Source organism: Podarcis muralis, chromosome 5 (genome assembly GCF_964188315.1).
Source record: "Podarcis muralis chromosome 5, rPodMur119.hap1.1, whole genome shotgun sequence".
In the NCBI taxonomy this organism is placed as follows: Eukaryota; Metazoa; Chordata; class Lepidosauria; order Squamata; family Lacertidae; genus Podarcis; species Podarcis muralis.
This window is the reverse complement of record NC_135659.1, coordinates 74,360,342-74,387,162: the sequence shown is the minus strand read 5'-3', so window position 1 is coordinate 74,387,162 and position 26,821 is coordinate 74,360,342. Positions and strand designations below refer to the sequence as shown.

The 26,821-nt window shown below is 42.0% G+C and overlaps 1 long non-coding RNA gene across 1 annotated transcript in view; it reads left to right on the top strand.

Moving 5' to 3' along the window:
• LOC144327694 (uncharacterized) overlaps positions 1-19,888 on the top strand; it is a 76,353-nt gene extending 56,465 nt beyond the window's left edge. The window contains exon 2 of the long non-coding RNA XR_013392774.1: positions 19,756-19,888. This is a non-coding gene — a long non-coding RNA (uncharacterized LOC144327694). The remainder of the gene's footprint in view (positions 1-19,755) is intronic.
• Positions 19,889-26,821: the final 6,933 nt, after the last annotated feature.

Here is a 26,821-nt window from a genome sequence, read left to right as displayed (position 1 = left end):
GCTGATACGTGTTTCTGAAAGTAGCACTGTGCACAAATGACCTCTTGGGCATCTCCACGCTATTTGTGAGAAAGAAGAAATTCTCCAATAGTTTCTCGGGTGTAGGGCTCACACATAGGTACAGACATGTAAGTTGATTGACATTCTTGTGCGATACAGTGAGAAAGAGATCACAAAGAGATTAAAGAGTTAAGAGCGTAAGGAAAAGGAAAATGAATTCCACAGCATAATTAAAAACTCCTGAAGTTGAGTCTCAGTTAAAAATAAGACGTGCCTCATTTCCATAAGGTATGCGGGCTTATGTCCAGCATGCATTAATCTAGAGGAAGACTAATATGGGTAGAACCTACCTTAGGCTGAACTAGATTGAATTTCAGTTCAACAATGCATTTTTATTATATGGGCACCCATAGACCCTTTTCAGGTCTATGACTTGGCAAATAAGTAGTCTGGTTTGCCCATCCTTAGATCTTCATATATCCTTTTCCATTTTTGATGCTACTGAATAGTATGGCCTGCCCATGCAGCAGATTTTAGCTGTTGTCTGGAAGGCATGGAAGGTGTTACATTTGCAGAATACATTTGCTTGGCTTTGAGTGGCATGTGCTGCTTTGACTTTTCAATAGGACTTCGGCAAAATGACCTCTCTCCCCACCAGGTTCGTTCTTGTGTCTCTGCACATGGAATGTGCATTGCCTGTCTTCCAGATCCCCATGCTATTTGGATACATCCCTTCTGCCCCCCTTGAGGTTTGAGTCCAAGCAGCACAGGCCTGGATTGTACAGCAGCTGTTTGGACAAAATGCCTCCAAATGGATCCAAATTAGACAATGCATCATGGGAGGCAACAAATTAGGATAGAGCACAGAATTGCTCCCTGACTGTTCCCAGTGCTTAACTGCTAGATGTTTCTACATACCGTCCATTTCTACATAAGCTTGATAGCAAGCCAAGGAAGTGATGAATAATGGAACAGTGTGTTTTTAGCCCTTAGTACAGTTTCTCTCCCACTCAATCTCCTACATACATTAGAGAAACCACATGTTAGCTGATGGGCAAGTGGCAATAACACAAATGTCTGGGTAAATTGACAGAAAGTCATATCATTACTTAGGCAGATATAGTGCCAGTACTGACAGGCACCTGATACTGAGCTACAAGCTCTGCTAGGATTGATCAGTATAAAAGCTAAAGGTAGGCGGAAAAAACACTGGGGATCTTTTCATGTTTCATCTGCAGCTAAAGCAAAAGTGGATTTCACCAAGAGGGAAATGAGTTTCTCCCTTTGTTGGCTCTGGAACATGAATGATGGATCTTTGGAAGAGTGCACTCCGAGTGCAACCCTTCATTAATAAAGCCACTACATTTTATCTCTTGATCTTGGCCATTATAAATGGAGATAGTATCACAGGCACAGAAAGAAAGGAAGCTCCATGGAGCTGAGGGTATAGTTATCATGAGCTTGTAAACATTTCTTTCCAACCATTTTGCCCAGCCTTTTGAATGTTTGAAATTCTGACTTTATCATGACATTTAGCAGAGAGCAAATTGTCATATGGCAAGTAATTGCATGGCTTTTTTGTGTGCATATCCTGGAATTTTACTGAACATCTGTTGAACTTCCATAGTCCTGCTTTTCCTGTGTCTTCTGTTACCAGGCGGTTTGACATTCCCATTTAATTCTCTATGGGACCTAATGTTGGAGGCATTAGAAAAAATGGCTGGATCAATCTCCTGGATCATGGCAAAGGAAAACGATGCTATTGTGAGAAAATGGTCCATCCCAAACCATACATCACCTACAATATTTCTCCCTACAAACAATCAAGCTATTGGGACAGTAAAATGTACATACTGATATATATATATGAAGCAGTAGGCTAAGACCTGAAAGGGCTACCATTCCTAACCAACATGGTTAGCCAGTGGGGTACCCTGCAGATGTTACTGGAGTCCAATTCCCAGTAGCCTCAGTCAGCATGAGCAGTGGTCATGGATTATGAGAATTGTAGTCCACTATTGGCTATAACCTTGTCCATAAACACCAGTGGAGCTGTTTCTCCTCAGACACATGAATTTACTGGCACTTATTACTGAGTAGATTGTGCTGCTAATGAGTTTGTGATACTTGTGACCTCCCAAGTCCAATGCTTCTATATCTAACACAGATTCTGAACATCCTCTTCAAAATTCAGAGTCTGCATCCCACTTAAGTGCTCTTGGCCATAATTTCCATAGGTTTTTGTTCCAACAAAGCTTTTCAGTGCCACAGTCTGTTTCCTTATAATGTAAAGAATATACACAATCAGAACAAGTCAAGTGAGAGCTATAGAAATGCAAGCCAGCCTAGGTATATCAGGGGAGGTTTGTAGATGCCAAATCTGACCATATGAATTTGTAAATTATACTGTCATTTGTCAAGGGCATTTGCCTCTACAAATCAAAAGCCGCTGGAAAAAAGCCATGGCTACCTTGGGTTATGTTTGCTGAGCGACTCTCCTACGATGCTCAAGGATTGTTAGATTCAAGGAATTAGATTTTATGGCTTACTTTCCAACCAAAAAGTGTTTATAATAGTGAGGCGATGTGGAAGAAATCTTTGGTTCTCAGTACAGGTGTACTCCAGTAAAGGTGAAGAGGTTTTGTGATTGCTTCAGATGCTGAACATCTTCGATATAAATAAATTATGGAATGAATGATCAGATCACTGCATACACTAGATTTGTTTATTACCATGAAGAAAAATGGTAGGTTCTAAAATTATATTAATATACCATGCTGAAAACCACCCCTGTGGCCTGTGGGGAATATAGTTATTAAAAGAAATAGATACTAATGATGGGGAAAGTGCCCAGATGTCATGCCTAAGCCTCACTCTCCTTGAAATCCTCTCATGCTCCTGAGAACATCTAAACACTTGAAGCAGGATGCAATAACTGAAGGCTGAAGCTTTACCAAGGATAAGGGACTGATGGCATTCCAGGTGTTGTTGGATTCCCAACTCTCATCAGCCCAAGCCAGCATGGTCAGTGCTCAGGGATGCTGGGAGTTGTAGTCCAACAAGATCTGGAGGGCCTCAGATTCACCACCCCTGCTTTAGAGATATATTCTCAGTAACTTTAGCTCCGTTCTTCTTTAGCATACATATAGGAAGATTCCACTGGCCCAGAATCTATTAGCTTCTTTGTACTTAACCTAACATGACTAATAATAGGCACTTACTGTTCTCCCTAAGCTTCCAAGCACAGCAGGGTGTTGAAGATAATGTTGAAGTCATCTCTCCAAGCATGTGTTCCATGTGTCTCTGCCCTGGATGCATGAGGCCTCCTTCATGTGTGAGCAGCTGGAAGACTGGCAGGGGTTTGGGCATGGCATTGTCTTTGTCATTTGTCTAGCAAAGTAGGTAACAACACACACATGCTGCTGTGAGTTGTCAGCATCATGTACTTGCTCCCAGGCCTTTTGTCCCACTGCCAAGTGGCATTTGGCCTTCAGTGCTGTATTGTTTCATCAACAGCGTTTACAGGCATTGGACCATTCCAAAGCACTTTACTTTTGCAGCTGCCCATAATGTTCCCCGACTGCTAGATGTCACTGTGCCAGATTGTCATGCTGGTAGGGACCCAAAATCACATTGGTTTTATAGCTCGCTCTTTTTAAAATTCTTGTTCACATCATCTTGCACACAGATTTGTTATGTCCACAGCTGCCTCCACACAGGAGAGATAGTGATCTAGGATCTGCCACTGGGAGCATATTCATAGTCAGTGTTGGCCTCTAGAAATTGAAGGATCTGTCCATTTCAGTTCTCTCACTTCCTCATTTTTCCAGTCTTAAATTTAATTCTCCACATTTTGCTGCAATTCATAGTTTGCTTGTTTTTTAAATCACCATAAAACTTTCTTAGCATTTTAGTGTGACTTTCTCCAACTAAACCCATTTTTACATGCAGTTTTGACTAATGCATGCATTCTTGCAAGCAGTTTCCCCTAATATATGCATTTTTGTAAGCATAATTTGATTGGGAAAGTGCATTGCAAAACTTGAATAAGTGTAAATTTCAAAGGTGAGCTGTGTTTCACATTGCATATTGCTTTGGAAAGTGCAGATTTGATAGTTCTGGCTTCAAATGCACCTGAATTGAATGTCTCCCAGTCCCTACTTGCCACAGATACGCTGCCCCAACTAAAACTTGCCCGAGCCTTTGTAATAATTTTTAGGTGCTGTAAAATGTTTGAGCAGATAGGTCTTCGGTGAAATAGTAAAGGCAGATAAAGTTTATATCCACATGTTTGTCCTCCTCAGTTGGAGGCAGTACGCATCTGAATGCCAGAGGGGATAGTGCCGATGGATTTCTTTAAGTCTTCCCATAGGCATTTGGTTGCCACCCGGATAGGGCAGTTTACTGAACAAAAGAAACAGTTGACCATTCTAGCAGTCGTCTTTCTCAGCCCCAGTCCTAAGTACATAAATGTTGTTTGGTTTACATGTTTTTAATTTCTTATTTTTCATTGGTAATTTAAATATATGGATATTATATAAACTGCTTAGTGGTGGGTTTTTGTTACAATTATCTGGTAGGCAAATTATTTAGAATACGTTGTTAACCTGAAACTGTTCTTGAATGTTGTTGTTGTTTAGTCATTTAGTCGTGTCCGACTCTTCATGACCCCATGGACCAGAGCACGCCAGGCACTCCTGTCTTCCACAGCCTCCCGCAGTTTGGTCAAACTCATGCTGGTAGCTTGAAGAACACTGTTCCACCATCTCATCCTCTGTCGTCCCCTTCTCCTTGTGCCCTCAGACTTTCCTAACATCAGGATCTTTTCCCGGGAGTCTTCTCTTCTCATGAGGTGGCCAAAGTATTGGAGCCTCAGCTTCAGGATCTGTCCTTCCAGTGAGCACTCAGAGCTGATTTCCTTCAGAATAGATAGGTTTGATCTTCTTGCAGTCCATGGGACTCTCAAGAGTCTTCTCCAGCACCATAATTCAAAAGCATCAATTCTTCGGCGATCAGCCTTCTTTATGGTCCAGCTCTCACTTCCATACATCACTACTGGGAAAACCATAGCTTTGACTATACAGACCTTAACTAGAGGCGTGCTTTCGCTAATGGGCCCCCTTGCTGCCGCCGGCACACAATTTCCGTTCTCATCCTGGGGCAAAGTTCTCAACTCGAGGTAACTCTTTCAGGTTAGCGGAGTTTGTAACCTGAAGTGTTTGTAACTTGAGGCGTTTGTAACTCGAGGTACTACTGTATATTTCTTTAAACAAAAAACTGGACCTGTTCCTTGGTACTGATATGCCTGTTGTAAAAGAATTCAGCTTAATGTGTGCTGTGAACCTGTGTGGGGAGGAGTAATGGAAGAACGAACATGGTTCATGAGGAACCATGTTCCTCAACTCAGCTTTATTCAGAGCTTAGAAAAAATGAACTGATGCCTAGACATGTATCTTCTACAATGCAGTCTGTAGATAATCTAATATCTTGTTAAACTCATGTCTTCACGCTTAATGTGCCAGCTTAATAGTATTGGTTTTCTCATTATGTGTACTGTATCTGCCTTATTTACCAAAGCAGGCTGGTGTGCTGCTTTATTATTTGGGAACTCTGGGAACTGAGATCTATTTGAAACATATTTTGCAACCAGCTTTTTTTGATGGAGTGATTTAAAACTCCTTTTTTTTTTAAGAAGAAGAAGAAAACAAAAAGAAAGTGTGTTTTAGCAACCAGGACTGACTCTCGATGGTTAAAAAGCTGATAGATATGAGAATCATGGACTGTAGAATTGGAAGAGACCCTGAGGATCATCTAGTAGTCCAACTGCTTGCAATGCAGGAATATGCTGCTGTCCCATATGAGGACCAAACCTTGACATTATCAGCACCACACTCTAACCAACTGAGTTATCCTTTTCTTTTTTGAATTTGCATTTTATTTATTTGTTAACATTCTTATATTACATCAGTAAATGTTGTTATATCACATTACAGCACTTACTATAATTTCCAACATGTATGCAAAAATTATATACAAATTTTATATACCTATCAAGAAAATGAAACAAAAAAAGAAAGAACAAAGAGAAAAAACAAAAACAACCCCCCCAAAAAAATCATATACATACCAACACACTAGACTTCCTGTCTATCCCGTTGTATATTCCTTTTTTACAAATGAATGTACTCTTATTATTGTATATTTCTTTACATTTTATCTAATACATTCCTATATCAATATGTGCTCTTAGTCTTATTTCTGAACTCAGTCTCACTCCAACGTCAATCAAATGCTAGCATAGATAGCGAACCTTTACTGTATTTTTGAACATATGTTTTATATCTGTCCCACTTTTCCATAAATTTTTGTTTTGAATTGCCTCTCAGGGTATTTGTTAACTGTGCCATTTCAGCAAATTCTTGTAGCTTGTAATGCCAACTGACTTATCCAAGCCTTTGCTTAAATAGAGAATTGTATTCAATATACTATTTAATATAGTATTAAAAGAAATTGTTCTTGATGATGAAAAATAGCTACCGGGGTGGGGAGTTTGCTCCTGGTGAAGCCTCCAGAGGGGCACCACTGAGGCTCCCAGCCTGTGTGTGTGTGTATGTATGCAAATGCTCGTAGCGGTGGTGCCAAACTGGGTCTTCGACCCGGATGAAATAAAGCCTAGTTTTGCCCCTGCCCTAGACTTCACTATAAGGAAGTGAAGGCAGAAATTTCCATGTCAACCAGCCTTGGTCACAATCACGGGTGTTTCCATACTGCTGCAGTCCAGTTCCCACCAAATGTTACATTATTTGTTTTGCTATCTGCTATCTAACATACTTTACATCATAGGTTACATAATTTACATAAGTTATGAATTAAAAGTAATTAAAGGTGTGATTATTTCCACACCATTCATTTTAATATACAAGAAACATCAAAACAATGTTAAAAACACCCATAATTAATTACATATCAGTTTAGGCCTTCAAAACAAAAAACCAAGAATGGTGTGAGTGAATACTGATAATATTTGCTGGATGGATTTACAGTGATGAAAATGTGAATAGAGGCAATTTCTGCTTCTGTTTCCAAAGGAATTGGAAGTCCCAGCTACATACAATTTTCCTAAATCCCTTTCTAGCATGTTGATTGAGGCTATATTTTTCTTCATATCTCATCTTCAACAGCTGAAGTCTCTCATGGTACCTCTAGGCAAAATCTTTCTGGTATGGAAGGGCCTTCAAAGAGTTATGGGGAACTTCTAAGTACATAAAGGATTCAGAGGGGGGTGAGAACTGGGAGGGTCTACCCCCTTCTGTGTGAGATAAGGTTTAAGATCTATTGATAGCAGGCTCTGTCCTCTCTCTCTCTCTCCTCTCACTTTCTCTTCTTTCCTTCTCTTTCTTTGGTTTTGTTTCTTCTTTAGATTAGTTTGATTTTTATTGCATTGTAGGTTGAAAAGTTTCAATAAACATTTATATATGGAACAAATGTTATGACATAAACTTAAATTTGTCAGTCTGTAATAAGCTTATGCATTAATAAAATTTGTTAGTCTTTAAGGTACCCAATATTTTTATTTTGTGTCTGTCTATCTATCTATCTATCTATCTATATCTATCTATCTATCATCTATCTATCTATCTATCTATCTATCTATCTATCTATCTATCTATCTATCATCTATCATCTATCTATCTGCATAGCTGGTCCAGCCATATTCTAGCATGTAGTCCAGGTGTATGTGGATAAAAGAAAAACCTTTATAGAGCTAAAATACCCAACACAGAAAGGGCATATTCTTTCCACATCCCAGCAATGATTCTTAAACTGTGGGAGGAGTTCCCTTTGGGACACAGGTGTCCTCTGGAGCAGGAGGAAGCCGTGTGAAGTTTTCAGAGATGGTGGAACAGGTGGCAACTCCCCGACCCAGTCAATATTCAGACAGAGTGAATATCCCCCCTCTGGTGGCCCCTCTCCGATCCACCTTGTGTAGCAATTGCATCCTTAACGTCCCGTTATCCCAATGGGATTTGGGAAGAATGGGATTTGGCATAGGCTGCTACTTTATTCTGATGCTTCCTTTTTGGTGGCTTTAGGTGGTGATTAGAGTGATTCCTTTTTTCTAATGGAGCAGATTGTCTGCATTAGACTACGTTCAAAGAAGACATTCAGCTTTGGAACACATAATTGGTATCTGGTTGTGTCGACTCAGTAAGTTCATGGGTTGGGGGCAAATTCAAAAAAGTCTGAAAAACACTGCCATAAAGGGGGGATACATGGGCTGCTGTATGCTGTGGGATATTGAAAATTATGTCTTTATTCTCCAAGGCACTGTGAAGCATTTTGGTAGGTGTCCTTCCCCCCAACTCCTCCACATTACTATGTTGCAGATACCCCTTCTTTCCTACAGCAAAGGTTTTGTTCTATCCATTTCTCTCCCTACTGAGTGATGCCCAGACAGCTGAGCTGCCACCAAGATGAAGATCTTGCTAGAGGGTTACACGCCCGGCTCCCTATAGAGCACTCTGTAGCGTAGATACAAGAACCTTCACTTCATGACAAGGGTGGAGGCTGGAGGGAAGTGTGCCATTTCCTGTTCAGCTGGCTTTCTCATATATATGCTAAGCAGACAATGCCTGGCTGAAATGCATAGGCCATTCATCTTACCTCGTGGCTGGATAGCAATCTATCCCCTTCTATTGTTCGCATGCGATGGTTCCAATGCTTTCGGTCTATGTCTGGAACTATGAAGTGCTGATATGCTAAAATCCATCAGAACTGCACTATAAATACATGTAGCAATTAAAACATGGACGCACAACACATAGACCTCTGTTTCATAAATAGTCCCCTGCCAATCCAGCATAATGTATAGTAGCCATCAGGCATATCACACATCTACACTGTTACACCATACAGTGTCATCCTACAGGCTTCATAAAGGATAATACGTGTAAGTATACGAATGCTGCATTATCAGTACCCATGTTAAAGATATACCTGTGACTATATAACACAGTAATACTTCTTTTTGACTTGTGTGAATAAGAAATGACCACTAATTGACCTTGCAGAGCTGCTATGTGAGTGTAAATGCAAAAAGAATCAACAAGTACTCTATATAATAAAAACACACACTGAGAGAGAGAACAGGGTGTATGAAGTTCACCTTTATCAATCCCTACTTAAGGCGAGACTACCAAAGCACCTGCCTACATTTATACTTTAAAACTCTCCACCATACTGTGCATTGTACTGTACAAGAAATAAATTGGTCGTGCCAACTTTTAGACTTTGGTCATGCCCACTTTGACAAGCACTCACTGGAGGGTGGACTATGTGTCATTGTGACTCCTTCCCCCCAAAAAAGGTTAGCTGCCCTGATTATAAACAGTCCCTTTTTTTACAAATTAAGCTTTACAGGTGTCCAAAACAAAACAAAGCATCTCAACCTATTTGCCTGGAAGTTAGCTTTCTCCAATCAAGTGATACTACTAATTCTGCAAATTTCGTCCATTTTTGTAAAAAATAAAATACAAATCTGTTTGTTTTTAACAAACAAAAAAGTTTTCTGTTTGTTTTTAAAAATCTCTATAATACTGAATGGGGAGACATTAAGCTTCATTTTCCCGAATTGGGCTTTGGTTTCAGACTCCGAGGAGAATCAAATAACCTCTGAACCAATTTGGATCAATCTAGGCTCTTTTACAAAGCACCAAATTGGGGTACAAATCTGGTTATGTGGTTCTTGCCACTAGACCTTGTGTGGTTCAAGGAATTATTTAGTAACAGAATTCAGATTGTTGAAACAGCATAGAGCAAAACCTCATTTACTGGGTTTTGTGAACAGAAACATTTCCTGGCTGCCAAGCCTGAATTTGCTTCAATCTCTCATGAACCTGAGGAAGGGGAAACACCATAAGGACTTTATGGGGAGCATAGGTGCCAACTCCCTGAGGCCCTGGGTGCCTGATCACCCACAAAATTCCCCATGAAGGAGCCGGGCACCCACAAATTCCGGTGCCAGGTCCATGCACACTGCATGCACCCACAGTCCTGGGCATTCATGGTAATGGGGCCAAGTTGGTACTCCAGATGGGGAGAATCGTTTTCAACCCTCTTCTCTTTGCTCTTGCATGAATAATAATAATAATAATAATAATAATAATAATAATAATAATAATAATAATAATAAAAAATTTTATTTATATCCCGCCCTCCCCAGCCGAAGCCGGGCTCAGGGCCACTAACAACAATTAGAAGAAAAGAGAGAATACAGCTTAAGCACTGTTGAAGTCTCTAAGCTCCATTAGCTTTATAAAGGTCAAGGTACCCCTGCCCATGCGGGCCAGTCTTGACAGACTCTGGGGTTGTGCGCCCATCTCACTCAAGAGGCCGGGGGCCAGCGCTGTCCGGAGACACTTCCGGGTCACGTGGCCAGCGTGACATCGCTGCTCTGGCGAGCCAGAGCCACACACGGAAACGCCGTTTACCTTCCTGCTAGAAAGCGGTCCCTATTTATCTACTTGCACCCGGGCGTGCTTTCGAACTGCTAAGTTGGCAGGCGCTGGGACCGAGCAACGGGAGCGCACCCCGCCGCGGGGATTCGAACCGCCGACCTTTCAATCGGCAAGCCCTAGGTGCTGAGGCTTTTACCCACAGTGCCACCCGCGTCCCATTAGCTTTATAGTTTGGGCCCAAATATGCTGGTACTGTGATACTTATAGAAAGGAGTAAATGGGATACTGGTATGCTAAATTATGGCAGACTGCCTTAAATGGATATATTTCCTTATTAAAAAGAAAGAAACACACAAGCAGTTTCATTGCGGACTGTGATAACTTTACTATATGCTAGGGTTGACATTTTTAAAATATATTTTTTTGCCCACCTCAAAAAAATGCTATTTTGAGCTATTTTTCCTACTGGCAACCCTACTGTATGCACAAACAAGTCAAGTAGCAACAAGAAGGTTCAGGGAGCAGATAAAAGGATTTGGACTTCATTACGGCAAAAGGACAATTTTGACAGAACTCAGTATTGTAATATCCCCATCTCTGTTATACCTCTCTGGAAGACTGAAAAAATCAACAAGGCCACCATTCTGTATGTGACTATGCTTTCGTTTTTGAAGTTCTGAAAATTTTAATAAAGAATAAATACAAAAAAGAAAAAGATGGGTGAGATGTGTTTCAATACAGACATTTTATGGGTATTTTTTATATGCTTTAGAGTTGCCATTATGGATATCATAAAAAAGAAGATTTTATAGATATGTACTGGAGCTGTACTACCTCACTGTTGCCTTGGCTACACTATAGATATAACATCTTCTTGCTGAACCTTGATTTGATACAGCATTTCTTGAAGTCAATTTGATTTCCCCAATTTTGCTGTTAGTACGGCTCTTAAATTTGATATTATGTCCGCTAAATGCAATCATAAGCACACTTTGCAATTTGGTCCATTGATGTGAGACTTTATCTAAATAAATGTATTTGTGATCGGTATATCCCTTAGCTGGCTACCGTTAAATCCAGTTAATTCAATTAACTGGCCAGGTCTCTCACACTATCCCAGAGGTGGTTTTCACCTGAGGCAACATGTGAATTAGAATTAATGTCATCTTGCTCTGTTATTTAAATACCAAGGCTGGCCTTGCTAAAAAGGTTTTGATGGAACTGAAGGCTAATGACTGGTGTTCTGCCAGAGCCTAGGAGGCAGAAAACACACCTGTGAGGCGGTACTCCTTTTTGACATATGTCACAAAGAGAAAAGCTTAAACTCTAATCAAGTGAAAGCTCACTAGCAGGCTATAAATATCAGTTTGGGACAACAATGTATACCTCCCAGTTCAATTTTTCTGAGAATGTCATTCTCTAGTTCTCACACTTTCATCTCACGGCAACCTGGAAACTCTCTCTCTCTCTCTCTCTGTAGCCTTGAAGCAAAGATTTCTGACAACATAAATCAGTCACTTTGGGTGGCAAATTGTGGAATAGGCATTATTTTTGCTACCCGCAACCTCTTTTGGAATCTGCTACTTAACAAATATGAATGGGGCATTTGCACTGACATGTGTTTCATTCTGACTCTTTTGCTTCAGGCGTAAAAATGTTTAAGGCCTATATTGCCCCATCTCATTCCTTGCTGTGGTCATGTTCATTTAAAATAAGAGCACCTCATCTTCTGGAAACTTGGCATCTTTGGGTAGTTTGATATGATTGCAGTTTGATTGCTTTGTGATATTTATTTCTTCAGATAATTCCTGAACCAGCCTTCATAAATTTGATTGCAGGGTGCAATATAGTAATTTTTAAAAATACAGTTTATAAAACAACACAATAGTCTTCACATAAGCAATCAAACAAAATAAAATTACAGAACTTTATAGGCTTTATCGGTCAAAACCAGCACTTTGAATTGGGCCTGGAAACTAACTGGCAGCCTGTGTAGTCAGGCCAGGATTGGTGTGACATGCTCAAACTGCCTTTCTCTGGTGAGCAATCTGGCTACTGGATTCTAAACCTGGTCATTTTTGTCCTACATAGAAGTTGGTTCTGCATAAAAAAGAAAGAGTGTCACATAAAAAAATGCCCAGCACAATCTGAACAATGTGCTAACCTACCTGATCTAATGACGGATGTATTGATTTTTTCCATCTTGCCTGCCTTGCCATCTGTTTTCAACAGTGTCAAATATTTCCTTATGATAGACCCTTAGATCAGGGTGGGGAACCTCAGTCTGGAGGGCAAATGTGGCTCTCCAGGTCTCTTTGTAGCTTTTGGGGCTCTCCCCAGCCTGAGCTCCTTTCCTGCAAGCTTCACCCTTCATTGGCTCTGCTCTGCAAGCTCCTTGAGTAGTTTGGCCTGGCTGGAATGTATTCTTGCACTTTGACCATTCCTGGATGGAGGTAGAGATATGCATGTGGCTATGGGTATTCAGACACCTCTGGATTTTGCAGCCATACCTGGCGCCTCCTTTGTTACGGTGCAAAGCAGCACATGACAGCAGGGATTTAAACTGCTGTTTCGAAAAATAAGCAACATTTCAGATCTAGTTCAAACTGACATTGGTGCTGTCCTTTCGCTGCATGCCATGTTCTCCAGAATCCACCCTGGCAGCAGACTCTAATTAATTTATGGCTCTCAAGGCACCCTTCTCTGAGACCATTTACCAAAATAGCTTCTAATGTTTCCTGAGTTTCCTCCACACTGATGTTAAGCTAATTGCTCTGTGATGGCTCAGTGATCCCAGGCACGGTTGTGTTTACTGCATTGCCATTCTGAGGAAGCCCACCTCTTGTAAAAAATAATGCTTGCTTCCTCTATTTCATAGTTTTCTTGTCTAACCATCACAGGATGAAGGAAAGAACCATGTGTCTTATTTTGCAGCCCCATGATGAAAGGTTTGTAGCTCCTTTTCCTGGAAATTGTCAACACAGCCTAACTGGTAGTCAAGACTCTGACATTTTTAAGGCATAAGAACAAAAGATTAAATGGGCCCTCCTATTAGAGGGTCTTGGTTGCGCGCCGGCCCCTGGGACTTCCCCCCATAGGGTGAATTAGTGGGGGAGTAGCTAAAAGCCCTGGCCATAGCCCTGGGATCACGCCAGGCTGTTTTAGCCAAACCCTAGAGGGTGGCATGGTCCCAGGGGCTTTAAATCTGGCAGCGTGATGCAAGTAGGGGCACTTGTATCATACGGCTGAACACCCGCCCTCCCTCCCTAGAATTAGGTAGTGTCGCTTGGCCTTGCTTTGGTTCGGGTCGCCTGTTTTGGAACAGGGGCTGGGTAGGAACTTTTCCATTTGGCAAATTGGCTTTAGCCACTTGGTTTTTGCCTACCCCTTAGCAATCGACACAACTTGTAAGGTGGTGGTTAGGCATTGGCTCAGTTGGATTGTGGGGAGGGGAGGTGTGGCCATCACCTGCCCCTCCAGGCACTGGGTATTCCGTTAAAGGAATCTGGGGGTCCTGGATCTCGTCCGAAGCCCGATTGAGGGGCTAGGGCCATGCCAGGACCATAGGAACCCCAGGGTGAGCTTTGGTTGGTCTGCATCGAATTTGCTCCCTCTTTTGGTTTACCCCATTGGACTACCACCCAGAGAGGTGGAGTCAGTTATAGTCAGGAGTCAATGCCTAAGCCAATACCACTCACGTGATTGTAATTCAATAAAGTTGTGGCCAAAAATTTGCCCAAAAACTTAAAACTAAAATATGTTATCTGAGTGAAATTATTTTTGGGGGTGGGTCCTGGGGGCCTTGAGGCGCAACCTGCTGGATCAGGCCAGTGGCCCATCTGGCACAGCATCACAGTGGCCAACCAGATGCTTGTGGAAAGCCTGCAAGCAGGACATGAATGCAACAGCACTCTACCCACCTGCGATTCCTAGCAGTTGCTATTGTTGCATGCCACCCCCATCTCCAAGCTGTGTTCCACACGCTAACCCAGGGTTCAGTTTCCTTGGAATGAGACAACAACAGAGACTGTGGTGGGTCATTAACTCACCAAGACGCTGGGCTGGCTACTCTAACAATTGATTCCTTCCTTGGATTGTAACCCTTGCTGGATCCAGAAATTAGAAGGGGCTCAGGCATATAGCAAATCCCCCACCCCACCCTCAATGCACAACAGTATTTAGAGGCATAGTCCCTTAAAAGGAAAGAAAATCCAGAGAGAAAAAGAAGGGATTAATAGCTGCCATCCATGCATATTCTCCATTTGTTGAAGTACAAAATGAGGTTCAGTCCTGGAGACCCCTTCCTGTATTGTTCAGAGAATTCTTTAATTGTCTACAAGTGCTGCAGTGGCTGGAAAAATGGAGTGTGGTTCACATAACAGCCTCCGTTGATTATTACTCAGTGGCCTTGACTTGTATATGTTCGTATTTATGTAATTCTTAATAGGGTTCCCATGACTTCTTGTTACTTCTATTGAAGACTGCCCCCGCCTCTGTTTTCTGCATGATCTGATAACTTCTAGCAATCAGTATTGGTAATTGTGATGTAGTCTGGTTGCAGGTTGCCTTTGTTACTCTCAAACAACAAAGCAAATGTTATCCTTGAGTTGAATTACATTATTGTCCCAGTTTCTTTATAAAAGTTTTTTTAAAAAAATAAATAAACAGCAAGGTGGTGTGAGGAGAGGCTGCTTGACCCATCTTCTGTGCAGAGCTGTCAACGTTTCCCTTTTTAAAAGGGAAATTCCCTTATTCTGAATAGGATTCCTTGCAAGAAAAGGGAAAAGTTGACAGCTATGCTTCTGTGGCTACTTTTCAGCCAAAAATCCACCTCCTGTTGTGTTTTCACTTGTGGAGGGAAAGATGCGGTCAACATAGAGTTACCAAACAGAACCAAAACTTCCTTACAGATCATCATAGCTTAATCTTATAATCGGAAGTTATAACAGGAAGTTGTTGGCTTACCAATGCATTCAAGTTACAAGAAAGGAGATTCTGACTAAACATCAGGAAGAATTTTCTGACAGTAAGAGCTGTTTGACCATGGAACGGACTCCTTCAGAAAATGGTGGCCTCTCCTTCCTCGGAGGCTTTTAAGCAGAGGTTGGATGGCCATCTGCTTTAGTGTTTTATTCTGTTTTTAATCTGTTAGGAGCTGTCCAGAGTGGTTGGGGAAACCCAGCCGGATAGGCGGGGTATAAATAACAAATTATTATTATATTATAATTATTAGTTGAGATTCCTGTCTTGTAGTGGGTTGGCCCTCAGAGTCCTTTCTAACTCTACGTTTCTATGATTCTATGAAGTACCATATTTTTCGCTCTATAAGACGCACCAGACCACAAGATGCACCTAGTTTTTGGAGCAGGAAAACAAGGAAAAAAATATTCTGAATCTCAGAAGCCAGAACAGCAAGAGGGATCGCTGTGCAGTGAAAGCAGCAGTCCCTCTTGCTGTTCTGGCTTCTGGGATAGCTGCACAGCCTACATTCGCTCCATAAGATGCACACACATTTCCCCTTACTTTTTAGGAGGGAAAAAGTGAGTCTTATAGAGCAAAAAATACGGTATATGTAACTAGTACTAGTACGGTACTTCCTCTGATGTTGATTTTGTGCTGTTTCAGGAGTTTGAGGTGTTATAGCCCACAGGTGGTATTCAGTTCAAAAGTCTCATTAGCATATGCTCACTTAAGGATTTCCACTTGCAAAATTGGGCTTTCCTCCTTTCCTACACCGCATGCCCCCATCCTCCCAGATTGACTTGTGAGGGGGGGTCAAGAGAACCCACACAACAGCATGTGGAGGGGTGGGAGAAGAAATGCTTGCCCAGATGCAACCATCAACATGGTACAATGTTGAATTCCTACCAGGGGTCGTCACTTTTTTGATCCTGGGGCACATTTGGAAAACGAAGAAACTGATAGAACCACCAAGTGCCAATTTCACAGCAGAAAAACTAGTGGTGCCTAGAAGTGCCCCACCCTCAGAACAACAGTCAACATTTGGAGGAGGTGGTTTGGTCTTGGGAGAGTTCTAAGGGCCAGGTAGAGACCCCTGGAACTGAGGTTCCCCACCCTTACTTCCTTAATGGAAATGGCCTAAGCTCCTTGCCCTGAGAGAGATGCTTGTTATAGCCATTTCTTTTATAGCACATTCTGTATGATCAGTTTCTTATCTACTCTTTTACATTTTATTCTTAATCAGAACCCCTTCAGGAGGCGGGGAAAGCAGCTGCTGGGAAACCTCACTTTTCCTGAAGCAACAGAGAACTCTAATTCAAAATAAAAAGGCTTTTAAAAGTACCAATTGATATTCCTAAGCCCCTTATTGACTGTCAAAGCCTGATATTTCTAGAAAGTGACATCATTTGGGGCCATTAGCTACTGTTCTCCATCCTGTTTTATTACTGATTTTAAAGGCAGCCAGAAGGAGAATTTTACTGTTTATTATAGTAAGGCTCTTCTGGATGATGGGATGTCATTAAAATGGGATTTGAACTCATCTACATAGTCTCTGAATCTTTGCTTTGCCTCAAAAAAGCAGGAGAGAAACCAGGAAAGGAAATTCACAAGGGAAAACAGCAGTGACATAGCAGTAATTTCCAAAATGCTGCAGCTGTCCATGACAGCCATCTCAGGTGGGCCCTCAAGATGCTATGTTGATCCATGGAGTTTGGCTGGAGGGACCTGAGTTCACATTCCTGATTAGCTAGAAAGTTCACTGGACCAGTTCGCTGGACCAATCACAGGCTGCATTCAGCAGCACCTTTTTCTGTAATCCTAACATTCCCTTACCTGTTAGTTTTCCGGTTTTATGCAATTTTTCATACAGTGTAAAAGCTGCTTTTGGAAACCTAGTGGAATCTAGCAGATGTTTAGCACTCATTTTAATTCATTATTAATTTTAAACATTTGCACCCTACTCTTCAGACCCTGTATTCTAACCCCCATCCCCACCTGGCACTGGTAAGTATATCTCCTGAAGATTATACTATCCCTCCTACTGTGAAAAAAGCACCGGAAATGCACACTGCCAATAAGACACTGGAAAACAACACTCCAAATTATATCTGATGACTGGAGTGCTCAGTTTACACATCCCCACTAAAAGAGGGCAGATTTGCATAAACTTTGTGTGTGCTAATGTACATGTGTAGATACATATTTAGGGATAATCACCCTGATTTAAATAATATAAATACATCTCACTTTGGTGGAGAACACTGTGATCAGGTGACCTTTGTGTCTACTCAGCCCTGGTGCTAACTGTTGACGGACAGCTTCAAGGCCCCGATGACCCTTCCAATGGATTCTTTACCATTAAATCAGACTTGGACCAGACAACCCTTCAAATAGAGGACTATCTGCTGTAAATAGGACACATGGCCATGCTACTAGAGAAGGGCCATAACACAATGGCAGAGCATCTGCATTGCAGATAGAAGATCCCAGGCTAGGAAAGATTCCCATCTCAGACCCTGGAGACCTGTGACATCAGCGGAATAATGGTCTGACATGTTCCTATGTGCTAATGACAGTGTTGGCTGTCATATTATTAGCATCTGTTTTCTATGGATGCTAAAAAAGGAGGAGGGACCTAGTGATTCCTCCTGGACAGTGGTCTATGAGTGCCCTGATTAGAGAGGCCACCTCATGAGAAGAGAAGACTCCCTGGAAAAGACCCTGATGTTGGGAAAGATGGAGGGCACAAGGAGAAGGGGACGACAGAGGATGAGATGGTTGGACAGTGTTCTCGAAGCTACCAGCATGAGTTTGACCAAACTGCGGGAGGCAGTGAAAGACAGGAGGGCCTGGCGTGCTCGGGTCCATGGGGTCACGAAGAGTCGGACACGACTAAACGACTAAACAACAACAACAACAACAACAAATGCCTTTCCCTATCAGTTTACTTCATCTCCTTTTTGTATGTGTGTTACTTTGTCTCAGGTTTGTTTTCAGGGACTGTATGGGGGGGGGGAGCAGAAGGGATACCTTGGAAACAAAGCAATCAGGAAAAAACACATGCAAGATTCACACTGGGTAAAACAACACAGGAACGTAAGAGCCCCCAGTGGATAACACCAGAACACATATCTAGTTCAGGGCTCGGCAAAATTTTTTAGCCGCAGGCCGTTCCACCATCCCTCAGACCTTGTGGTGGCCCGGAGAAGTGGCACTGGGGAGGGGGAGCTGGAAGAAGGGGCACGGGGGAGCAAGTAGTCCTCCTCCCCAGCCCTAGCTGCTGTGCTTACCTTTCCAGAGGCTGTTGCTGCCACTGCCACTGCCACTGCCACTGCCACTGCCACTGCCACTGCCACTGCCACTGCCACTGCCACTGCCACTGCCACCGCCGTTGCTTCCCATGGATAGGTAGAGTGAGTTCGTCCGCTCTGCTCTCTGACCCACAGGAGCACCAGGGTGGGGGCAGCGGCAGCGGAGGGAAGATGAGCGGTGCAAAAGGGCTGGCTCTAGAGAGGGGCTGCTTAAAATGGTGCTCAGCCAGCTCAGCGCAGCCCCCTTCCTCCTCTAGGCAGGGCAGGGAGAAGCCAAGAGGAGGGAGGGAGGAGGCGGCGCCACGGTGTGTGTGATGGAGAGGGGGGAAATGGAATGGTGCAGGAAAAAATGGAATCCCCACGCCGATCCACGGACAGTGTGCGATCCAGATCCTGAAAGCAATTGGGCCTTATGCGGCCTGCGGACCTTAGTTTGTTGACCCCTGATCTAGTTCAACATATTTTTCCAGCAATGGCAAGCCCAGTGTTTCACAGAAACCTACAAGCCGTGGAAGAGAACAATAGCTCTGCACCATTATGTTCCCCCCTCTCTGGCAACCTTGTTCTCTTATAATGGCAATGGTGCCCACCTGAGAGGTGCCAGAACTGAGTTCTGTTGAGTTCCAGCTGATAAAAAGCCCCGAATAATGCTTTGGCTAACCTGGAGGGAGGATGAGGAAGTGTGTGTTGAACCCCCTGACTTTTATGTAGATGAAATGTTGCCTATTGTAGAAAGGTATGAATCACATCTGTTGCTCTTCTTCAACCAGCCCTTTGGCTGATTAATATTCTACAGCCTTTTAAATGTGTTGGGGGGTATTGTTTTTTGTTTCTGTTTTACCTATTTGTTTGTGCTTTTATCTCATGTTTTTATTTTGTGAACCACCCTGAGATCTTTTGAGGAAGGGCGATATATACATATAATAAATAAAATTAAATAATTTAAAAGCTGCTAATTGATTCTGCATTAATTTTACTGTAATTTGCCTGAACTCATTTCACTGTTTATCTCCCTCTGTTTATAGATTTGGCATTTCAGGGGATCCCTAAAGGACTTAAGCACTGAAATCCCATTGAATTGTAATGCGAACCTGGAAAAGTTGATTCCATTGGTTGGAATTGGAAGTTGACTCGGAAGCCCTGATCTTCTGGAGCAGGTGAGTATTGTTTAACTTTCTGAAATATGTTGCATGGGGTGGGAGGAATAATCAAAGCCTCAGGGGTTTCCTTTGTACTGTACTCTGATCCTAACCCATCAAAGTGTCAAGAGTCTTTATCAGTGAAGTGCTCTTCAAATCCCATCTAAGATAAATCATGGCAGATTTACAGAACCATGCTGGTTTCTCTGGCCATTTTTTCTTCTTGTATAATGCTATGGATAAACTAAATGTCAATAGCTCCCATTATACTCTTCATGTCCTCATATTGGGGCAAGGGGGGGGTGAAGATTCAATTCAATTCACATTGTAAAGCCAAATATGTCAAATTTGCAATATGTTTTTTTAATAATTTTTTTATTAAAGTTTCAAAAGTTTTTTATAACAACAAAAACAAAACAAAACAATACAATAAAAATTACAAACAAAAAATATAAAAAACAAATATAATTTCAACCCTTATTTTCTTATAACTTACTTCCCCGACTTCCTCTTACCTCCCCTTTCTGTATTCCAATTTCTAATTTATTATTCAGCAAATCCTTCCCTTCCCCCCCCACTTAATTTTGACCTTTCTTTTTCTTTTTAACTTATCCATTACCGCTAATAACCACATATTTTCTAATCCAGCGTCATTTTAACATTCATTAATTTTGCAGTATTTCTTTAGATAGTCCTTAAATTTTTTCCAGTCTTCTTCCGCTGTTTCTCTTCCCTGGTTTCGGATTCTGCTCGTCATCTCTGCCAGTCCCATGTAGTCTATCACCTTCATCTGTCATTCTTCCAAGGTGGGTAGGTCTTGTGTCTTCCCAAATTTGCAATATGAGAACTGAAACACAGCTAGCCTCCAAAATTCACACTTACCTGAATTTTGCGATGCAGTTCTCCAGCCAAGCAGTGTTTACAAAAATGTGTATATTAGGAGGAAATGTGTGTAAAAATGAATATATCAGTGAAATCAACATACAAAAATGTTTTTATTTGAAGACATTCACATTAAAATGCAGAATAATTTTTATGGCAATTTTTAAAAATGGTAAATTACTATAGAAATGTGCAGAACAGAATTTAAGATTGAAAAATTGAGAAACTAAGAAAAATGAAACTGGGAGTTTCTTCCATCCGTATGTTATGCATAGATGTTATTCTAGATTCTCCCTCCCTCCCACCTTAGCATTAGTCTCCTTTGCTTTCTACAGCTTAGCCACAGTATAATTATATAACTGTCCTCTCTTCATACAGTAATGCGCTTAAGGCTGTTTTATACCAGTGTGAAATTTTCTACACGGAAGTAATACTTTGTACCAGGGAAGGGAGTCATGTGACCCTCCAAAAGTTGTCAGATTCCTGTTCATCTCAGCCTCAGCTATCATGGTCAATGGTAAGGGATGAAGGATGATGGGATTTGTAGTCCAATAACAGCTGGAAGGCTGCAGGTTCGCCTTCCCTGCCTTATGCATTGTTAAACTATGGAATTCACTGCCACAAGCTGTACTAATTGCCACCAATATGGATGGCTTTAAAAGGGAACTAGAGAATCAGTGGAGAAGACTATCAATGGCTACTGTCTATGATGGCTGTGTATATTACCTCCAGTATCAGAGGCATACAGAGCTGGGAGAATGTAGCTGTGCTCATGTCCTACCTCTGGGCAGGTTTCTGGACTGTATAGGACTTTGGTCTGATCCAGGTGGTCTCTTCGTAAGTGCATGAGCAGGACACTTTCTGTACTGTGAAGTATTCTTGTTTCCTGTGCCAACAAACTTCAAGAAAAAGAAAGAAAGGAGAGAGGGGCATTGCTGGTATTTACTTTAAATATTTATATGTTGCCTTCATGCCTGGCAGTATATTTCAAAGGCAGGTGGCAGTGTAATAAAGTTAAAATGTAATAAAACATAAGATTTGTGAGTGTGTGCAGCACTGCCTGGCAAATGCATGGGATGATGCAAAATAAGGATGGGGAATTTGTGGCCCTTTGGAAGATGCTGGACTTAAGCTCTCATCATCCTAGTCCATTGGCCATGCAGGTTTGGACTGATGGGAGATGTAGTCCAACAACGCATAAAGGGTTCCCTTTTCCTGATTTAAAATGCCAACTCTCTAATTCTTTGATGTTGCTGCTCTGGTTGCTGGTCCCTTGGGATGCCTTATCCTTATGCCAATCCAACAGGTCTCCCAGTGCTGTGTTTTGCCTTAGCTGTTGTTGTTGTTGTTTAGTCGTTTAGTCGTGTCCGACTCTTCGTGACCCCATGGACCAGAGCACGCCAGGCACTCCTGTCTTCCACCGCCTCCCGCAGTTTGGTCAGGCTCATGTTTGTAGCTTCGAGAACACTATCCAACCATCTCATCCTCTGTCGTCCCCTTCTCCTTGTGCCCTCCATCTTTCCCAACATCAGGGTCTTTTCCAGGGAGTCTTCTCTTCTCATGAGGTGGCCAAAGTATTGGAGCCTCAACTTCACGATCTGTCCTTCCAGTGAGCACTCAGGTCTGATTTCCTTAAGAATGGATGCGTTTGATCTTCTTGCAGTCCATGGGACTCTCAAGAGTTTCCTCCAGCACCATAATTCAAAAGCATCAATTCTTCGGCGATCAGCCTTCTTTATGGTCCAGCTCTCACTTCCATACATCACTACTGGGAAAACCATGGCTTTAACTATACGGACCTTTGTTGGTAAGGTGATGTCTCTACTTTTTAAGATGTTGTCTAGATTTGCCATCGCCTTTCTCCCAAGGAGCAGGCGTCTTTTAATTTCGTGACTGCTGTCACCATCTGCAGTGATCATGGAGCCCAAGAAAATAAAATCTCTCACTGCCTCCATTTCTTCCCCTTCTATTTGCCAGGAGGTGATGGGACCAGTGGCCATGATCTTCGTTTTTTTGATGTTGAGCTTCAGACCATATTTTGCGCTCTCCTCTTTCACCCTCATTAAAAGGTTCTTTAATTCCTCCTCACTTTCTGCCATCAAGGTTGTGTCATCTGCATATCTGAGGTTGTTGATATTTCTTCCGGCGATCTTAATTCCGGCTTGGGATTCATCCAGCCCAGCCTTTCGCATGATGAATTCTGCATATAAGTTAAATAAGCAGGGGGACAATATACAGCCTTCTCGTACTCCTTTCCCAATTTTGAACCAATCAGTTGTTCCATATCCAGTTCTAACTGTAGCTTCTTGTCCCACATAGAGATTTCTCAGGAGACAGATGAGGTGATCAGGCACTCCCATTTCTTTAAGAACTTGCCATAGTTTGCTGTGGTCCACACAGTCAAAGGCTTTTGCATAGTCAATGAAGCAGAAGTAGATGTCTTTCTGGAACTCTCTAGCTTTCTCCATAATCCAGCGCATGTTTGCAATTTGGTCTCTGGTTCCTCTGCCTCTTCTAAATCCAGCTTGCACTTCTGGGAGTTCTCGGTCCACATATTGCTTAAGCCTGCCTTGTAGAATTTTAAGCATAACCTTGCTAGCGTGTGAAATAAGTGCAATTGTGCGGTAGTTGGAGCATTCTTTGGCACTTCCCTTCTTTGGGATTGGGATGTAGACTGATCTTCTCCAATCTTCTGGCCACTGCTGAGTTTTCCAAATTTGCTGGCATATTGAGTGTAGCACCTTAACAGCATCATCTTTTAAAATTTTAAATAATTCAGCTGGAATATCATCACTTCCACTGGCCTTGTTATTAGCAATGCTTTCTAAGGCCCATTTGACTTCACTTTCCAGGATGTCTGGCTCAAGGTCAGCAACCACACTACCTGGGGTATACGAGACATCAATTTCTTTCTGGTATAGTTCCTCTGTGTATTCTTGCCACCTCTTCTTGATGCCTTCTGCTTCTGTTAGGTCCTTTCCACTTTTGTCTTTTATTATGGAAATCTTTGTACAAAATGTTCCTTTCATATCTCCAATTTTCTTGAACAGATCTCTGGTTCTTCCCATTCTATTGTTTTCCTCTATTTCTTTGCATTGCTTGTTTAAGAAGGCCTTCTTGTCTCTCCTTGCTATTTTTTGGAAATCTGCATTCAATTTCCTGTATCTTTCACTATCTCCCTCGCATTTTGCTTGCCTTCTCTCCCCCGCTATTTGTAAGGCCTCGTTGGACAGCCACTTTGCTTTCATGCATTTCCTTTTCATTGGGATGGTTTTAGTTGCTGCCTCTTGTATAATGTTACGAGTCTCCATCCATAGTTCTTCAGGCACTCTGTCCACCAAATCTAAATCCTGAAACCTGTTCCTCACTTCCACTGTGTATTCATAAGGGATTTGACTTAGATTGTATCTTACCGGCCCAGTGGTTTTTCCTACTTTCTTCAGTTTAAGCTTGAATTTTGCTATAAGAAGCTGATGATCTGAGCCACAGTCAGCTCCAGGTCTTGTTTTTGCTGACTGTATAGAGCTTCTCCATCTTTGGCTGCAGAGAATATAATCAATCTGATTTCGATGCTGCCCATCTGGTGATGTCCATGTGTAGAGTCGTCTCTTGTGTTGTTGGAAAAGCGTGTTTGTGATGACCAGCTTGTTCTCTTGACAGAACTCTATTAGCCTTTGCCCTGCTTCGTTTTGAACTCCAAGGCCAAACTTGCCAGTTGTTCCTTTTATCTCTTGATTCCCTACTTTAGCATTCCAATCCCCTATTATGAGCAGAACATCCTTCTTTGGTGTCATTTCTATAAGGTCTTGTAAGTCTTCATAGAATTGGTCAATTTCAGTTTCTTCAGCACCAGTAGTTGGTGCATAAACTTGGATTACTGTGATGTTAAAAGGTCTGCCTTGGATTCGTATCGAGATCATTCTATCATTTTTGAGATTGCATCCCAGTACAGCTTTCACCACTCTTTTGTTGACTATGAGGGCCACTCCATTTCTTTTACGGGTTTCTTGTCCACAGTAGTAGATATGATAGTCATCCGAACTGAATTCGCCCATTCCCGTCCATTTTAGTTCACTGATGCCCAAGATGTCAATGTTTATTCTTGCCATCTCATTTTTGACCACATCCAACTTACCCAGGTTCATGGTTCTTACATTCCAGGTTCCTATGCAATATTTTTCTTTACAGCATTGGACTTTCCTTTCGCTTCCATGCATATCCACAACTGAGCGTCCTTTCGGCTTTGGCCCAGCCGCTTCATCAGCTCTGGATCTACTTGTACTTGTCCTCCGCTCTTCCCCAGTAGCATGTTGGACACCTTCCGACCTGAGGGGCTCATCTTCCAGCGTCATAACTTTTATATGCCTGTTGTCTTTGTCCATGGAGTTTTCTTGGCAGGGATACTGGAGTGGCTTGCCAGTTCCTGCTCCAGGTGGATCACGTTTGGTCAAAACTCTCCACTATGACCTGTCCATCTTGGGTGGCCCTGCACGGCATAGCTCATAGCTTCTCTGAGTTATTCAAGCCCCTTCGCCACGGCAAGGCAGTGATCCATGAAGGAGTTGCCTTAGCTGATTCCTGCCAATTCTGTACAAATCCCTAATAATCCTTTTGTGTGTGTGTGAATCTTACTAAGGTATTGTGTGTTAACCTCTTACGCCACCTCCTTCCAGTGCCCATAATCATTTGAAATGGCTGTAGATTGTGGTAATGACCCCACCTCATCTTGTCAGTTGTTCCGCTGCCTCAGCACAATGCAAATGTGAGGCTGCCCAATTTATTTATTCCACTCAATTATTTCATCCAGTTCTTTTAAGCTTCCCTATTTTCACTTGGATCCTTTCCAGGCCCTGGTGACTTTGTAAAACAAGAGCATCCAAGAAAGATTAAAATTAAACTGTGTGTGCAATTGCGTTTCTTATGTAATTTGCACATATGTTGCCCCAGGCTGTATGTTGAGCCTTGGGTACCTGGCTACAAGTACGTCGGTAGGAAATCAAATTGCAAAATTCCAGGTCCCCGAATCCAGGAAGCCTAATCTGCATTTATGCAAATCAGATAGATGAGTCCTGCGTATTCTACCAACTATTTGTCTGAATCCTGAATGGCCAGCTGGGAACTGCATTTAGGAACTGTGCCTCCCTTGCAAGGGAATCAGTGGAATGATCTGTCATATTGTATGCCAGAGGTTCTGCAGTTGTAACTATATATCCTCAACTTTGTTGTTGTTGATAGTTAAAGGCCAAAGGCCTGGTTATAGAGGAAAGTTTTTGCCTAATGCTGAAAGATATATAATGAAGGTGAGTCTCCCTGGGGGGAGCATTCCACAAGAGGGGAGACACCTCAAATGGTTGCAGGGTCTGGGTTGGTTCATATGAGGAGAGGTGGTCCTTGAGGTATGAGCATGTATGTGTACTTGCATATTCAACTGACACATGTAATTTTTATTACTACATTTTAATTTTATCACTACATTTATATCCCAACTTTTCACAAAGGAGCTCAAGGTAGTGTACACCCCCCCTTCCATTTTATACTTGCAAACTCTGGATTTGAACCCTTGTCTCCCAGGTCCTAATTCAGTACTCTAACCACTACTCCACACCGATTCTCATGAGATATTTAGCTCAGTGTCACAGTGTGTCATTGGAGGATTATAATTTACACTATTATTATTTAACTTATATACCGCTTAATGCCAAAATAGGCTTCTAAGTGCTTTGTTGGAAGATGCCCAGAGTTATTATTACTATGAAAAATTTACATACCACCTTTTATTTGGAAAAGAAACATACCAACATCCATAATTAAAATATGCAATATAACAATCACATTAAAACTACTCTGCATTTATAAAAGGAAACACAAGTCAACTATATACAGTAAAAGGGGGTTGCTAACCTTTTGGGGCAAATTTATATATTTTGAATGTTGAGAGAGTGCCGTGGGTTCTAATCACAAAATAGCTGCTGTGGGGGTATACCATTTTGCGGTCCTGTCTCTTTTTATATCAGGAAGGGAATAGCCAGGGATGATGGGAGTTGTTATTCAGCAACATCTGGAGGGCCAC